Raw genomic sequence first — 18116 nt, forward strand, 5'->3', positions numbered from 1 at the left:
GTTTGCTTGTCGAGGCTTGGCTAGCACCGATGGTACCGAGGACACACAAGTGAAGGCAAATTTGTCACTTGTCACTACTACTCCGGTACGTTGGAACAAGTCCAGCATGTCTCCTAGAACTCCCTCGTACCTCCAAAAAGAAAGGGACCCAAATGACACATATCTGACATGTCTGACATCACTCTTTTTGACGTGCGGCCTGAATATGGTTACTGCCGTCCGGTGACAAGCACAGATCTTGGCACACCGGACCGGATGACGTGACATTGGTATCCAGAGGCGTTCGCTCCCCGTGTGGCCAAGCACGAACGTTTTTGTGGTCAAGGGACTACCGTATGCATCCATACCTCTTCGTTCTCTATTCACGTATCATAGAGTTATGAAATAGAGAGAAAATTGGATCGCAGGAAGGGAAGTGGTGGCATAAGTGTCGAGGGAGGAGGATTGGTTGTTGCAGCGGCCATGCCTGCAGGTTTCCTTGGTATTTTCAAGCTACTTTTAGTGACTCCTTTGATTATATTGGCCTATTGTAGAAAAGATTATTGGAAACTTTTTTTGTGTAAAATCAGTAATCAATAATTGGAAAACATGTATGTGCTGGTTGGAAGAGGTAAAAGAAATTTTCAAGGTAAGACCTGAAGCTTCCTTGAACTGAATGTTGGTTATGCAAGCAGTCGAAGTTAGGATCTAGCGTGTCGGTTATGCACTCTTAAGAATGTAAATCTTTGAACTTGTCTATCAAGTCAAGGATACATGATCCAACTATTGACATACTTTATAAAATCTGTCAGAACACTATCTATAGTAAATATAGCGAAAGCAAGCACATGTAATCACAATGTCTGAAAATGTCAAACTGTGTACAAGTCAATTTTACACTAAAAGTAGAAAAAGATTTTATGCACTGTAAATGACAGAATCTACCAACAAAGCTTAAAGGCACGGACTGGCAATATATATTTGTGAACCGAACATGACATAAACTAGCAATATAACCTCACACCACAGTTTGGAAATAAATATGATGGTACATGACATTAACATTAAAAGTGATGTTAAAGAAATTTCAAGCCATCTGACAAAAATAAAATATCACATTAACCAACAGTCTACCCTGTTTTTCACTCTAATTTAAGGGAAATAAACATGTTTTTTACATGACAGGGAAGACAAATGACACATGCTCATTTTCAGTGGCAAAACAATTTCACTCCTGAAGATAAGTGTTGGAAACATGCACATCTTCTTATTTGACACTTGAACAAGCGATTGGATTGCTTCCAGTATTACAGGGACCAAAGGTCATGAAACATCAGTGTGAATCCCATATCACATCAATATGGATTTTCCCTTTCATATCTGCATTGTGTAAAGTTGGATCAGATTGCAGTTTATATGTAATTTAGCAAGAGTTCTACCAAGCCATTAACTATAGAATCCATATTTATTTCTTAGGTAAACATTGATATTATTTGGGAGTGAAAGACATACCTGACCCCACAAATTATTTTTGGAATATAAATTGATTAATATCAGTAGCAAGTTAGGAAAGTCATGTATGTGGCTAATCAGTAGTTAGGAATGACATATCTCCATAAATGACATATCTCCATAAGCGATAGGTAACTACTTCATAATTCACAACATGAAACCATTTCAGACTTGTAAACACATTTCGTATTTAAATAAAATGATGATTCAGAAATTGTTGGCATGCCCATATGTATTTAAATAAAATGATGATTCAAATAAAAAATAAAAAAAGCTAACAAAGTTTGGTTGACTACAAAATAGCTTGAATAAATATCAGTCAAAGAAGAACGAACCTACATCATCCCTATAAAACATCTCTATAGACAATATTCTCGGTGCTTTTTCCTGATTTATCAATCTGTTTGTTCGGCTTGGCCAAAATTCGCATCGTGCGCCTTGATACACCCCTTGACAAGGCAACATACAGCTGACCATGGGAGAACACCGGCTCGGGAAGATAAATGCCAACATTTGGGATGGTTTGGCCCTGCGCCTTGTTAATGGTCATCGCAATACTTAGGCGGATGGGGAATTATTTCCTCTTAAGCTTGAAGGAAAGCAAGATGTCCTCCGATGGTGACAAAGGGATCCTCGGTATAAAGACTTCTTCCCAACATGTTGCCCACCAACAATCTCTGCATCAATTGCATTATCTTGCAAGGCTCTAATCATTAGCCTTGTTCCATTGCAGAGGCCATTGTGAGGTTCGAGGTTCCGTAGCAGAATGATGAGGCAATTGACTTTCACTTTCAACACATGTGGTGGCAATCCATTTGCGGTGAGCGAATTCATAAAGTCAATCGGGTAATTGTTCGAGTAGTCATCCTCAATAGAGTCGAAGCTATGGAATAGCTTCTCTTGGCCAGGGAACATGTCAATCATCTTGGAATTCATATCATCAACATAGTCATTCTTCATGGAAAGAATAGCATGCGAGCTCATGTAGTCTCTTGATTTAGCATTGGCACTAAGAGAGGGGAAAACTTCTCTGATTAGTCTATTGATTGCGGTTTCATCATCAGTATGACCGATCACAATGTCCTCAGGGAGACGCACATAGTCATCACCTATCATTTCTTCGGTTCCATTGCCAATCCTTAAGAGATACTCAGAGAACAAAGGGTCAGCTTGTGATCTCATGTTACGTGTAAGGTGTATCTTATGAATCTTCTGCCATATATAGGATCTCTATATTGTAGCATCTGTGATATGTGATCTTGTCCCTTTTGGAACCACTAGAAGGACTTGCCTAAAATCTCCACCAAAACTGACAATACCCCCCCCCCAACGGCAAAGCACATCCCGTTATGTCTTGGAGTGACCTATCAAACGCCTCCACGGCTTGATGCTTTGTCATGGCAACTTCATCCCAAATTATCAAGGCCACCTCTTTCAGCAATTCTGTCATACCACTTTGCTTTGTGAGACCACACATGTTGTTGTCAGTGAGTTTAATGGGTATTTTGAACCTAGAGTGGGCAGTACGCCCTCCAGGTAATATCGAGGCTGCTATACTTGATGTAGCAGTGGCAATGGCTATCTCACCCATCGAGCGCACCTTAGCAAGCAATGACTTGAACAAGTATGTCTTCCCAGTGCCTCTTGGAGCATCGAGAAAGAAGACTTGGCTTTTTTGTTCATGATATGGTCCATGATGTCATTGAACCCAACTAGTTTCTTACTGTTTAAAGAGTTGATAAGATCAATATGTTCTTGGTCCACACCGACCTCCCTCTCCTCTCTAACCTCCATGCACTCATCGCCTAGAAAAGCATTTGTATTAACCAGCTCTGGAAGGCCATAGGTTTTCTGTCAAAAAAGGCCATACGTTTTAATATCCTTCCCCATGGAATGCAACAAATCCCTAATGTCTCTAAGGACCATCTGCTCAAGTATTGTCTCGTTGGGCTGGGAACATCGGTACTCTAGGTGTTTGTCCCACAACTCTCGGATTTTTGTAACCTCACAAAATACTAAGATAGTGGCAAACAAGCGTCTAAGAGCACAAGGCATCTGAAATGTGGCAGCTTCAGTCAGGCAGTGATCAAGTGATTTGTCGTGCTCAATTAATCCTAATTGTTCACACGCATATCTGGAAGTAGAGCACGTAATGCCTCATACCTTTTTTAAATCATCATATGATGTCGCACCTCGGACATGATTCAAGAGCACCCGCAAATAGTACCTCTCCTCATCAGCAGGGTGTGCATACACAGTTCTACCAATCTGTGGCCTTTGTTTTCTTTTATACCATCTCTTCTTTGATGCATCCCATCCTAAGTGTTCCGGAAAATCTCTGTACAGCCATTGTCGTGCATAAGGATTCATTCGATTCATTTTGAAGTACTCAGTAAGCATGGTTCTCGAAGAAGATGGCTTATCAACAACATCTTTCAGATTATCATTGGCTTTAAATGCGACCATGTGCATGCCTGGCAAATGAAGTTGCAACTACAAGACTAAAGGACTAATTCCAAACATTTTAAAGCGTAAAAGCATGTTGATAGCCTCTGGAGGTGATACATATCGTGCATCTCGGTATTGGCGGATCTCATTAATGACCCCCCATTGTTGATGATGTCCTACTCGAAGGAAAATGATGTTCGTTCATGTCCCTTGTAAATGTACTTGAACAAATACTTCACTACCTAGATGCTCGAGCAAGCTTCTACATTGATGTGGCAGTTGTACTTCATGAGAAGAAAGGGGTTGTAAGGCACCACCCACCTATTGTCCAACTCTGCTCCTCTCACTTTTACTCGACGTCCATCATCCCTCCTCCTATATATGGGATATGAGTCCTTTCCCTACTGTGTAGCGGGGCAAAACCCCCGAAGATAGTGAAAACGACACTGCTCATCAATCATGCAAGAACATTTTTTATTGAGGACACCACATGGCCCGTGCAACATGTGTTTTATGACCAGAGCATGCAGGCCAAGGTATTTATCTTTATCATGTATTTCTGCTGATATGACTCTGTCATGGTCATCTGGAGTCTTTAACTTGCTACCTACCTTCATGATTAGAAGGATATGTTCATGTGGGAGCCCTCTTTTCTGAAACTCGAGCACATGAACATAGGTCGCAACCTCGCCAAAATGCTTCTTCTTGATGAGTAAGTCCATCAAATCTCGCTGCTTTGCTTTGTACACTCTTGCAACCAGGTCTGATCGATCATGTGGTAGATGTCCGGGCATCAACTCTGTTGTTATCTCCTCCCAGTAGGGTTGCATGTCATTGTGATAAAGTAATCTGGTTTACCCCATCGCTGCACTATGGCAATTGCATCTAGGAACATTCTCTGCATATCTCTATCACCACTAGGAAATGTCCTAACACAATCCTTTTACCAATCCAATCACCACATGACTCACCAGCAGCGATCGTATCTACAAGACCCTACATAGAAGATACATAATGCATGCATTGAGAATACCGAACTTTATATTAAAAGTGAGGTCGCTCATGTCATATAAAAACAACCCTAAGAATGGTAACTGGTAGAGGTCCGCACGTATAATCTTCTGATTTTCTGGCTTGGAGTACCAATCCAGCCTCATTGTCTCGATCTTAATGTACATATCAATGACCCATTGTTGGAAAAGGCGCCCCCCGGATAGGATGATGTTAAAAAGCTTCTTCTTGATCATCAGCTTGAAGCAGTAATACTCCCTTGCAGATACATATTTTCTTGATTGAACATGTTCGTCCTCCTCATCCTAGTTGTCCTCGTTATCGTCTGAAAGAAGATTCATAACATTAAACAAATGGGACACCCTTAAAATAGATGTGTCTAAATGATGAAATTTACCTAGGGGCAAATCAGCCACGTGTTCATCAAATTGTTCAGAATTATCAAATGTAGTTTGCATTGTGTCATCATCTATTTCTGTTAAATTAACACTTGTAGGCAAGTCAGTAGACCGGTCTTGACCTTGTTCTGAACTACCAGCTGGACCTTTTAAACACAAGAAGTTCAGAATATTAGTTTTTTGTTGTTTTAATTGACCATGTTACAAATCTAAAACTATAAAATCATACCCGTGTTAGACTCATGGCCTTCATCTTCTTGTGTATGAACATATGGCAATCATCGATTCCAACCAGTCTCCCCACCAGGAAAGAATAATGGATACGCCAAAGGGTCATAACAACCATACTATGCTCTAATATACAAGAGACGCTCTCCTGATCCATGCATGACAACATGTCTGTTGTGGACTAGACAGGGCAGATGTCCTAGCGGAAGGACTTAGTCGTGGAGCCATCGCAACTAGGTTAGCTTAAAGGGGTTAATCGGGAGAAAGGACACAGAGAGTTTATACTGATTCGGCCCCTCGTGGTGGAGGTAAAAGCCTACTCCAGTTTGGGGTTGTATTGCTTGGGTTTTGATTACTAGGGAGCGAATACGCTTGACCTAGTTCTCGATCTGTTATTTTCTGTCCCTAAACCGCCGCCGGGTCGTCCCTTTATATACACAGGAAGACGCCCGGTGGCTCACGGAGTCCCGGTCGGCTCATACACAACGTGTCCGGCTCGGTGACTTGCTATGCTTGCCTTACAAAACAAGTTATACACATATGGCAGTTCATCCTCTTGGGCCTCAAGTCGCCTCTGGGTCTTGGGCCGTCAATGGGCTTTGTATGAGCCGCCATCGTCATTGATAAGTCGTCAGTGGTATGACCCGACCCCTCCTAGGAGGTTCATACCCAATAGTTATAACCGCAACATTAGGCCCCAGGTTGATTTGAACTTGTTCATGTCAATCTTCAATACCTGACTTGTCAAATCCTTGCATCACTTGTTTGGTAAACTTGTTGTAACCCGCCATGACATCAGCTCACATAATCTTCTTAAACTGCCATGATGTAATTTCGCATTAATCTCGCACGAGGCCCAGAATATCTTTAACTAGTCCTTATCTTAATGACCATCCCGGAAATTGAGGCGTCCATATAGCCATATGATGATTTCGGCCTCCTCGATTCTTGCGCATGCCTTGTATCCACCCTTTTATAAATAGGAATGGGGGTCTTTATCATTTTCCCCCTTGCCTCCTCACCTTCGTCTTCCTCTCGCGTCTCTTCTGTCGCCCTAGCTCCGCCGCCGCAACCACCGACCGCTACACCAACTCAGGCCGCTACATCGACCTGACCAGACCAGAGAACTCCGGCGCGCCACCGCTGTCCCTCATCACCTGTAAGTGCTCCTCTCTTTTATCTCAGATCTACATTAGGGTTTCTTCTGTTCATCGGTGTTCTTCGCCGTTCTTCATTTTCTCCTTCAACTCAAGCAGCTTTTAATCTGAATAGGTCATGAACCTTGTGCGGTAGTAGTTTAGCATTCATTTTTATTATCAGAATAACATCTTTCCATAGAAGACCTCATTGGAGCACCCAAACTTTTCTGCTGCCGCCACCTTAGGTTTTAGAATTTACTGCCTTTTCTAAATTGCCGTAGATCCAAAATTATAGCTCCATCTTGTGAAATCTATTTATCCAACACTTAGCAAAATTTTCACTGATAAATTTGAAGCACCATAACTGCCATGGCGGCTTATATCATAAACTGTGACCAACTCTGCAACACTAGGCCCTATTTGAACCGCCATCATATGCTTCATATCTTGCATAAACGACAATACTTCTCCAATTTAACCATGCTTGTTTATTTATCCTCATAATTTGGCTCTGCACAACACTGTTGATTTTTAAACTCTGTCCGGCTTAACAGCAGAAATCTTAACCCGGTAGGTACCATTAGTCCCCTTTTAAGACGCCAATATGAATATTTGCGTACTTCAATGTTCATCGTCCGACTTAACCTGTCAGTCGTTTATAGCACCTTACCTTTAAATTTATGGTCTGATCTGACAGTGCAATTTTCAACCGGTAATGTTTCTTTCTCTTAGGCTTTCAATCTCCAAATGGGCAAAACTGTCACTGCTTGCAATTGGGTCGTTTCCCGGGTCACCGAGGAAGACTTGAATGAATATGTTCAGACAGGTGTCCTGGCCAAAAAGTACATCATCCATTGGAGGGGCCCAGGCACCGGAACTCCTCCTGAGCCCAAGGACTATGAAGTAGTTATCTTCACTGATCACATGCTCTAGGGCTTCAGCCCTCCTGGCTCAAAATTCTTTTGTGATGTGATGCACATTTTCAAGCTCCATCCTCAGGACATCGGACCAAATTCCGTTTCAAACATCTACAACTTCCAAGTATTCTGCGAGGTGTACCTTCAATAGGAGCCCACCATAGAACTATTCGGGGAGTTCTATTACTTAAACCGACAGAACAAATTCACGGTCGGGCCCAGCCTAGAGCTAGGCGGCATTTCTATACAGCGCCGGAAAGAGGCCACCTTCCCAGCTAGCACTCTTCCTAGTCATCCCAAAGACTGGAATCAAACTTGGTTTTACTGCAAAGATACTTCTCCAGAAGGGGAAAATCCCTTGCCGGGTTATCACCCCATCCGGCTAAGTAACAGGCATCATCTTCCAGACCGCATCAGCACAGCAAGCGGAAGAAGTACATGCCAGTTTTGTCAAAGATCTAGGCCTTAATGGCCAACAGCTTAACTGGAATTGATCTGGTTCGATGATGGGTCGCCTGGAGAGTATTACCTCTAAGTCGCCGTCCCGGTTTAATGCATGAATATACCGGCGAGTTATCAGATCCTCAACGCAACTGTCAAATTGAATTGACTGATGAAGACATCAATGAGATGACCAAGTCTCTGTTAAATGAGAGCTTGGGAGACTGCAGTAAAGTTAGATTAAGTCCTTTCTGCGTTCTGAACAAACCGTCAGGTGTAAGTTTTTAATCAAGTTCTCACTTGAATCATGTTTTTCACCTGTACTGCCTATTCACACTCATTCAATTTTTTGCAGGTCGATTCACCTTTTTGGGCTAAAAAGCTGCAGAATAAGCCGTCCAGGAAAACTCAGACCACGAGCAAGGCTATCAAAAAGCCCGCCAAGAAAAAGACCAATCCCGCCGAGTTATTCAACTTGGACAATAATGATGATGATGATGATGAGTCAGAGATAGAACTTGACTCCCTTGGCTCATTATTTTTACATCTTATTGACAATGACCATTATCAGGATGATGCGGAGGCCAGCTGCGCAGATGACAAAGAGGTAATTACTCTCTCCTCTGGCTCAGAACCTCTGCCAACACAGAAAACACGACAAGCAAGCTGGAAAGTAAGATTTTCTCACCCTTTAGCTCACTTGGATCCCAACTTTCTTTTGAAGAAAAAGCAGCAACATGAAGCTCGCCGCACCACCCGGAACAGCAGCGGTGGAGTTTTATCCTCCGGTTGACCGGACACCCCGACAATTCGCAAACGTTGACCGGAGGTTTCAACCATTTATAACTTATCTTATCCAAAGGCGGGTTTTTTCGACAACCTCTTAACCCGTCTAATTCAAACTATCAGGGAACATCTCATTCCTCCTCCGGCGACTCAACTGGGACTCAAATCCCGATTTTCAAAACTGTGCCTGGGTAAGAACATTAAATATTGCCCACTTTTGAATTATGCACTTAATTGTCATATTAACTCTGTCTCATGCTTCCTTTTCAGCGCTATGGCCAAGCCCAGCAAGAAGCAGAAAATTGACAAGCTGGATGAAGAGCCCAAGACTGTTGAACCGGCACAATATGCCGCCCCTGGGGCCTTGCATCAAGAATCAGAAGCTGTTATGGATGATCCCCCTCCATAAGATCATCCCGTCACTCAAGACGCCATGGACACTAATCCAAAAACTGATAAGCCGCCCAACCCTGCTCAGCCGACTCATGAATCTGATGAAATAATGGTTACTGGGATGGCTTATCAAGCCCCAGGCAATCCCATCGCCCTATCCAAACACAACGCCATGGAGGAGTTCCCTGCTATTGACAAAGGCAAATGGAAGGTTGATTTGGAGGGCTATTCGCAATTTAGTGCTCAAGAGATTCACTCTGGTTATCTGAACTGCCTTCATACCAGCCGTGATTTCGAAGTCGGCTTGGTCAACTTGATGAAGGAACGCTTCGAGGTAATCCGGCACCATCCCCTTCTTAAATATATTACTACCAGCCGCCAAGTCTATAAAATATGATAGAATCTAATATGTTGTAGACTTTTAGATAGCCACAAATAGATGAACATCATCACCAGTAGCCCCCAAGGTCCGGCTTAAACTATGAATCTAAGCCGGGACTTCAATTAGCAGTGATCAACTTTGCATCTTGAGCCCCCAAGGGCCGGCTTTAAGCTATCAAACTAAGCCGGGACTTATTACCACGGTGGAAACCAATGTCCCAATATGTAACCTTTATAAACCGGATCATATCATTTTACCCGGGTTATCAGATAAACTTGTCTTGAAAAGAGCAATAGGCATTAGCCCCCAAGTGCCAAGGAAAATACTTGTATTGTGCTTGGGACTTCAAAAATATTTATGATCATAATTAATAACTTCCATGTTTGTTCATGTCGCAGGCTGAACTAACTGAGAAGGATTCACAAATCAACGATCTGAGGGCTACTACCTCTTGAGCATGCGTTGGTTTTCCCTTGAAGAGGAAAGGGTGATGCAGCAAAGTAGCGTAAGTATTTCCCTCGGTTTTTGACAACCAAGGTATCAATCCAGTAGGAGATAACACGCAAGTCACCTAGTACCTGCACAAACAATCAAGAACTCGCAACCAACGCGATAAAGGGGTTGTCAATCCCTTCACGGTCACTTGCGAAAGTGAGATCTGATAAAGATAGTAAGATAAATATTTTTGGTATTTTTGTTGTATAGATTGGAAAGTAAAGATTGCAAAATAGTAAACGAGATGTGATGTAAATAAAAAGAGATACAATGTAATAAGAAAGAGACCCGGGGCCATAGGTTTCACTAGTGGCTTCTCTCATGATAGCATGTATTATGATGGGTGAACAAATTACTAGCGAGCAATTGATAGAAGAGTGCATAGTTATGAGAATATCTAGGCAATGATTATGAATATAGGCATCACGTCCGTGTTAAGTAGACCGAAATGATTCTGCATCTACTACTATTACTCCACACATCGACCGCTATCCAGCATGCATCTAGAGTATTAAGTTCATAAGAACAGAGTAACGCTTTAAGCAAGATGACATGATGTAGAGGGATAAACTCAAGCAATATAATATAAACCCCATCTTTTTATGCTTGATGGCAACAATACAATACATGCCTTGCTGCCCCTACAAGATTGAACCCAAAGCTAAGCACTTCTCCCATTGCAAGAAAGATCACTCTAGTAGGCCAAACTAAACCGATAATTCAAAGAGACTTGCAAAGATATCAAATCATGCATATAAGAATTCAGAGAAGAACCAAATATTATTCATAGATAAACTTGATCATAAATCCACAATTCATCGGATCTCGGCAAACACCGCAAAAAGTACTACATCGAATAGATCTCCAAGAACATCGAGGAGAACTTTGTACTGAGAACCAAAGAGAGAGAATAAATCATCTTGCTAATAACTATGGACCCAAAGGTCTATGGTAAACTACTCACACATCATCGGAGAGGCTATGGTGTTGATGTAGAAGCCCTACGTGATCGAATCCCCCTCCGGCAGATCGCCGGAAAAGGCCCCAGAGGAGATCTCACGGGTACAGAAGGTTGCGGCGGTGGAAAAGTGGTTTCGTGGCTCCTCTGGATGTTTTTAGGGTATAAGAGTATATATAGGCGAAAGAAGTACGTCAATGGAGCTCCGTGGGGCCCACGAGGGTGGGGGCGCGCCTACCCCCTGGGCGCGCCCTCCTACCTCGTGGACGCCTCACGGAGTTCCATACTTCCACTCCAAGTCTCCTGGTTTGTGTTTGTTCCAAGAAAGATCCTCACGAAGGTTTTGTTCCGTTTGATATTCCTTCTCTATGGAACACTGAAATAGGCAAAAAACCAGAAACTGGCACTAGGCCTCCGACTAATAGGTTAGTCACAAAAATAATATAAAATAGCATATTAAAGACCATTAAACATCCAAAACAGATAATATAATAGCATGGAACAATAAAAAATTATAGATACGTTGGAGACGTATAAAGCATCCCCAAGCTTAACTCATGCTCTTCCTCGAGTAGGTAAATTATAAAAACAGAATTTTTGATGTGGAATGCTACCTAACATAATTTCAATGTAATTTTATTTATTGTGGCATGAATGTTCAGATCCACAAGATTCAAGACAAAAGTTTAATATTGACATAAAAATAATAATACTTCAAGCATACTAACCAAGCAATTATGTCTTCTCAAAATAACATAGCCAAAGAAAGCTCATCCCTACAAAATCATATAGTTTGGCCATGCTTCATTTTCGTCAAACAAAATGCTCCCACCATGCACAACCCTGATGACAAGCCAAGCAATTGTTTCATACTTTAGCATTCTCAAACTTTTTCAACTTTCACTCAATATATGAGCGTGAGCCATGGACATAGCACTATAGGTGGAATAGAATGGTGGTTGTGGAGAAGACAAAAAGGAAGAAGATAGTCTCACATCAACTAGGCATATCAACAGGCTATGGAGATGCCCATCAATAGATATCAATGTGAGTGAGTAGGTGATAACCCACAAGTATAGGGGATCGCAACAGTTTTCGAGGGTAGAGTATTCAACCCAAATTTATTGATTCGACACAAGGGGAGCCAAAGAATATTCTCAAGTATTAGTAGCTGAGTTGTCAATTCAACCACACCTGGAAACTTAATATCTGCAACAAGGTATTTAGTAGCAAAGTAATATGATAGTAGTGGTAACGGTAGCAAAAGTAATATTTTTGGTTTTATAGTGATTGTAATAATAGCAACAGAAAAGTAAATAAGCGAAGAACAATATAGGAAAAGCTCATAGGCATTGGATCAGTGATGGATAATTATGTCGGATGTGATCAATCATGCAACAGTTACAACATAGGGTGACACAGAACTAGCTCCATTTCATCAATGTAATGTAGGCATGTATTCCGAATATAGTCATACGTGCTTATGGAAAAGAACTTGCATGGCATCTTTTGTCCTACCCTCCCGTGGCAGCGGGGTCCTATTGGAAACTAAGGGATATTAAGGCCTCCTTTTAATAGAGTACCAGACCAAAGCATTAACACATAGTGAATACATGAACTCCTCAAACTATGGTCATCACCGGTAAGTATCCCGATTATTGTCACTTCGGGGTTAATGGATCATAACACATAATACGTGACTATAGACTTGCAAGATAGGATCAAGAACTCACATATATTCATGAAAACATAATAGGTTCAGATCTGAAATCATGGCACTCGGGCCCTAGTGACAAGCATTAAGCATAGCAAAGTCATAGCAACATCAATCTTAGAACATAGTGGATACTAGGGATCAAACCCTAACAAAACTAACTCGATTACATGATAAATCTCATCCAACCCATCACTGTCCAGCAAGCCTACAATGGAATTACTCACGCACTGCGGTGAGCACCATGAAATTGGTGATGGAGGAAGGTTGATGATGACGAAGGCGACAGATTCCCCTCTTCGGAGCCCCGAACGAACTCCAGATCAGCCCTCCTGAGAGATTTAGGGCTTGGCGGCGGCTCCGTATCGTAAAACGCGATGAATCTTTCTCTCTTATTTTTTCTCCCCGAACACGAATATATGGGGTTGGAGTTGAGGTCGGTGGAGCGTCAGCGGGCCCACGAGGCAGGGGGCGCGCCCAGGGGGTAGGTGCTCCCCCACTCTCGTGGACAGGGTGTGGGCCCCTGAAGTGAATCTTTTCACCAGTATTTTTTATATATTCCAAAAATAATCTCCGTTGATTTTTAGGTCATTCCGAGAACTTTCATTTCTGCACAAAAATAACACCATTGCAATTCTGCTAAAAACAACGTCAGTCCGGGTTAGTTCCATTCAAATCATGCAAGTTAGAGTCCAAAACAAGGGCAAAAGTGTTTGGAAAAGTAGATACGATAGAGACTTATCAACTCCCCCAAGCTTAAACCTTTGCAAGCCTACGATGGAATTACTCACGCACGGCGGTGAGCATCATGAAATTGGTGATGGAGGATGGTTGATGATGACGATGGCGACGGATTCCCCTCTCCGGAGCCCCGAACGGACTCTAGATTAGCCCTCCCGAGAGGTTTTAGGGCTTGGCGGCGGCTCCGTATCGTAAAACGCGATGATTTCTTCTCTCTGATTTTTTTCTCCCCGAGACACAATATATGGAGTTGGAGTTGGAGTCGGAGAGGCAACAGGGGGCCAACGAGCTAGGGGGCGCGCCCCCCACCCTTGTTGAGAGGTGGTGGGCCCCCTGACCTTCATCTTTTGCGGGTATTTTCATATTTTCTGAAAAGTTGCTCCGTGAAGTTTCAGATCATTCCAAGAACGTTTGTTTCTGCACATAAATAACACCATGGTAATTCTGCTGAAAACAGCGTCATTCTAGGTTAGTTCCATTCAAATCATGCAAGTTAGAGTCCAAAACAAGGGCAAAAGTGTTTGGAAAAGTAGATACGACGGAGACGTATCAACTCCCCCAAGCTTAAACCTTTGCTTGTCCTCAAGCAATTCAGTTGATAAACTGAAAGTGATAAAGAAAAACTTTTACAAACTCTATTTGCTCTTGTTGTTGTAAATATGTAAAGCCAACATTCAAGTTTTTAGCAAAGATTATAACTAACCACATTCGCAATAACGCATAGGTCTCAAGTTTACTCATATCAATAGCATAATCAACTAGCGAGCCATAATAATAAATCTCGAATGACAACACTTTCTCAAAACAATCATAATATGATATAATAAGATGGTATCTCGCTAGCCCTTTCTGAGACCGCAAAACATAAATGCAGAGCACCTTTAAAGATCAAGGAATGACTAGACACTGTAATTCATGATAAAAGAGATCCAGTCAAGTCATACTCAATGTAAACTAACAATAGTGCATGCAAATGACAGCGGTGCTCTCCAACTGGTGCTTTTTAATAAGAGGATGATGACTCAACATAAAAGAAAATAGATAGGCCCTTCGCAGAGGGAAGCAGGGATTTGTAGAGGTGCTAGAGCTCGATTTTGAAATATAGATGAATAATATTTTGAGCGGTATACTTTCATTGTCAACATAACAACCGAGAGATCTCGATATCTTCCATGCTACACACATTATAGGCGGTTCCCAAGCAGAATGGTAAAGTTTATACTCCACCACCACCAACAAGCATCAATCCATGACTTGCCGGAAACAACGGGTACCTCCAACTAACAACAATCTTGGGGGAGTTTTGTTTGTAATTCTTTTGATTTGATTTGAGCATGGGACTGGGCATCCCGGTGACCAGCCATTTTCTCGTGAGTGAGGAGCGGAGTCCACTACTCTTGAGAATAACCCGCCTAGCATGGAAGATATAGACAGCCCTAGTTGATACATGAGCTATTTGAGCATACAAAACATAATGTTTATTTGAAGGTTTAGAGTTTGGCACATACAAATTTACTTGGAACGGCAGGTAGATACCGTATATAGGAAGGTATGGTGGACTCATATGGAATAACTTTGTGGTTTATGGAATTGGATGCACAAGCAGTATTCCAGCTTAGTAAAAGTGAAGGCTAGAAAGAGACCGGGAAGAAACCAGCTAGAGAGCGGCAACAGTCATGAACATGCATTAAATTAATCAACACCGAATGCAAGCATGAGTAGGATATAATTCACCATGAACATAAATGTCGTAGAGGCTAGGTTGATTTTGTTTCAACTACATGCGTGAACATGTGCCAAGTCAAGCCACTCGAATCGTTCAAAGGAGGATACCACCCCATCGTACCACATCACAACCATTTTAATAGCATGTTGGCACACAAGGTAAACCATTATAAACTCCTAGCTACTTAAGCATGGCATGAGCAACTATAATCTCTAATTGACATTGCAAACATGTTTCATTCATAATAGGCTGAATCAGGAACAATGGACTAATCATATTGACAAAAACAAGAGAGGTCGAGTTCATACCAACTTTCCTCATCTCAATCAGTCCATCATATATCGTCATTATTGCCTTTCACTTGCACGACCGAACGGTGTGGATAATAATAATAGTGCACGTGCATTGGACTAAGCTGGAATCTGCAAGCATTCAATTCAAGGGAGAAGACAAGGTAATATGGGCTGTTTGTTAGATCAACAATAATGCATATATGAGCCACTCAACATTTTCATCATGGTCTTCTCCTCTCGACCCCCAAGGAAAAGAAAGGAAATAAAACTATTTACACTGGAAAGCTCCCAACAAGCAAAAGAAGAACGAGAAATATTTTTGGGTTTTCTTTTTAATTACTACTACTACAGGCATGGAAAGTAAACTAACTAAAAGCTACAACTAATTTTTTTGGTTTTTCTTAAGGTTTTTCAAACACACAAGAAGAAAGCTTAAAAAGAAAATAAACTAGCATGGATGATACAATGAAAAAGTATGAGCACCGACAACTGGCATGAGTGTGTGAACACGAATGTAATGTCAATGAGAAATACGTACTCCCCCAAGCTTAGACTTTTGGCCTAAGTTGGTCTATTCCCATGGATCAAAACTGTAGCTGGGGTCATACTGAGAAGGGTCCTCAGATTGCCATTGGCTGGCGATCTCCTCCGGATTCCACTGATAAACAGACTGACGGTGAGGATCAAAGGGTGGCTCCGGCTTTGCAGCTGACATCTGGCCCCGGTACGCATGAATGGCCTCAGGCAAAATGAGGTGTGTGCCTAAAAATAAGTTAAACAAAGAGGGCGCAGGCAAGGTAATAATCTCACAATAATTTTACCAAATATTAATTTGTACTTAAGTATCTTATTCTTATCCTTAACAATAAATTCATGTGCTACCATACTCTTATAATCTAGAATAATAGGAGGCAGCAACTTTTCCTCTTTCTCAAAATGCCTGATAGGTATGTTAAAGTGTGCAGCAAGGTGCGAGGCAAAGATGCCTCCGAGGACGGGGCCCTTAGTACGGTTCTGATTTAACCGTTTAGCAACAATAGCGCCTAAACTAAAAGTAGTATCATGAAACAAGGCATGGCGCAAAATAACAATATCAGGAGCACTAAAGTTTCCACAGTTCCCGCGACCAATTAAGCATCTACTAGCAAATATTGCGAAGTAACGCAGAACAGGAAAATGTATGCTAGTGATTCTTGCATCAGAAACCTTTCTAGTTTCCCCTACAACAATCATATCAATAAATCCCTCCACATCATTACGATGTGGTTCCTCTATGCTGCCCTCAAAGGGTATCAAACAAACCCAGCAAAAATCATAAAGTGACATCTCCTTATGCTCATCATATAAATAAAAATCCACCGAACATGGTGATCTCCTAGCGTGGAAATGAAAATTTTGCACAAAGATATTGGTGAGTAAGAGATACTGTTCACGCTGGTCGTGGAGGAAGGCGGTGAGGCCTGCATTCTTAGCCAAATGATAAAAATTCTCATAAATCCCAACTTCTCTCAAGAACTCATCACAAGGCCATTCACACGGCCGAACCTCCGCAGTACGAGGGAGATTATACTTGGGCTTCTTGTTCTCTTCACTTTGCTTATCCTTCGAGCTTCGGCTCGATGAGCCTCTCAAAAATCTCTTCATCTTTTTTTGAAAATTTCTGAAATTTTTAGTAACTTACAATAAAAGTGAACCAAACTCAAAAAAATTGATAGCAACTACTCCTACAAGTGTCTAGAGGCCATATCATGCATTAAAACTAATTTTGACCACATAAATTTGACATGCAAGCTCAAGAACAAGGTCACCTAAGCAGCAAAAATTTGCAATAAATAAAGCACTAGAACAAAAAATAATTGGACCATTGGAGGAGCATGGTATAGTTGGTACTCCAGGATCTCCAAGTTTCTTTGGTATTCCACCCTTAAAAGTGTAATTAGCAAGCATGGTGGAAATTTCAGCTTTCGGTATCTTTCTCTTATTAGTAACAATATCCTTCATGTACTTAGCATAAGGATTCATTTAAGCATATCAGTCAAACGCATACGCAAAAAGATAGGTCTAATCATTTCACCAAAGCGCTCAAAATACTCATCATCCTTTTTCTTGGATGGTTTAGGAGGAAAAGGCATGGGTTTCTGAACCCATGGTTCTCTTTCTTTACCATGCTTCCTAGCAATGAAGTCTCTCTTATCATAACGTTGATTCTTTGATTGTGGGTTATCAAGATCAACATCAGGTTCAATATCTACATCATTATCATTGCTAGGTTGAGCATCAACATGAACCTCATCATTAACATTATCACTAGGTTCATGTTCATTACCAGATTGTATTTCAGCATCAGAAATAGAAATATCATTGGGATTCTCAGGTGTGTCAACAGCAGGTTCACTAGAAGCATGTAGAGTCCTATCATTTTTCTTTTTCTTCCTCTTAGAAGGACTAGGTGCATCAATATTAGTTATCTGGGAATCTTGCTCAATTCTCTTAGGATGGACCTCAAGATACAAAGGTTCCTGAGTCATTTTACCACCTCTAGTCATAACTCTAAC

The sequence above is a fragment of the Triticum urartu genome, chromosome 7A, assembly GCF_056163025.1.
Source record: "Triticum urartu cultivar PI428250 chromosome 7A, HENAU_Tu73, whole genome shotgun sequence".
Classification (NCBI taxonomy): domain Eukaryota; kingdom Viridiplantae; phylum Streptophyta; class Magnoliopsida; order Poales; family Poaceae; genus Triticum; species Triticum urartu.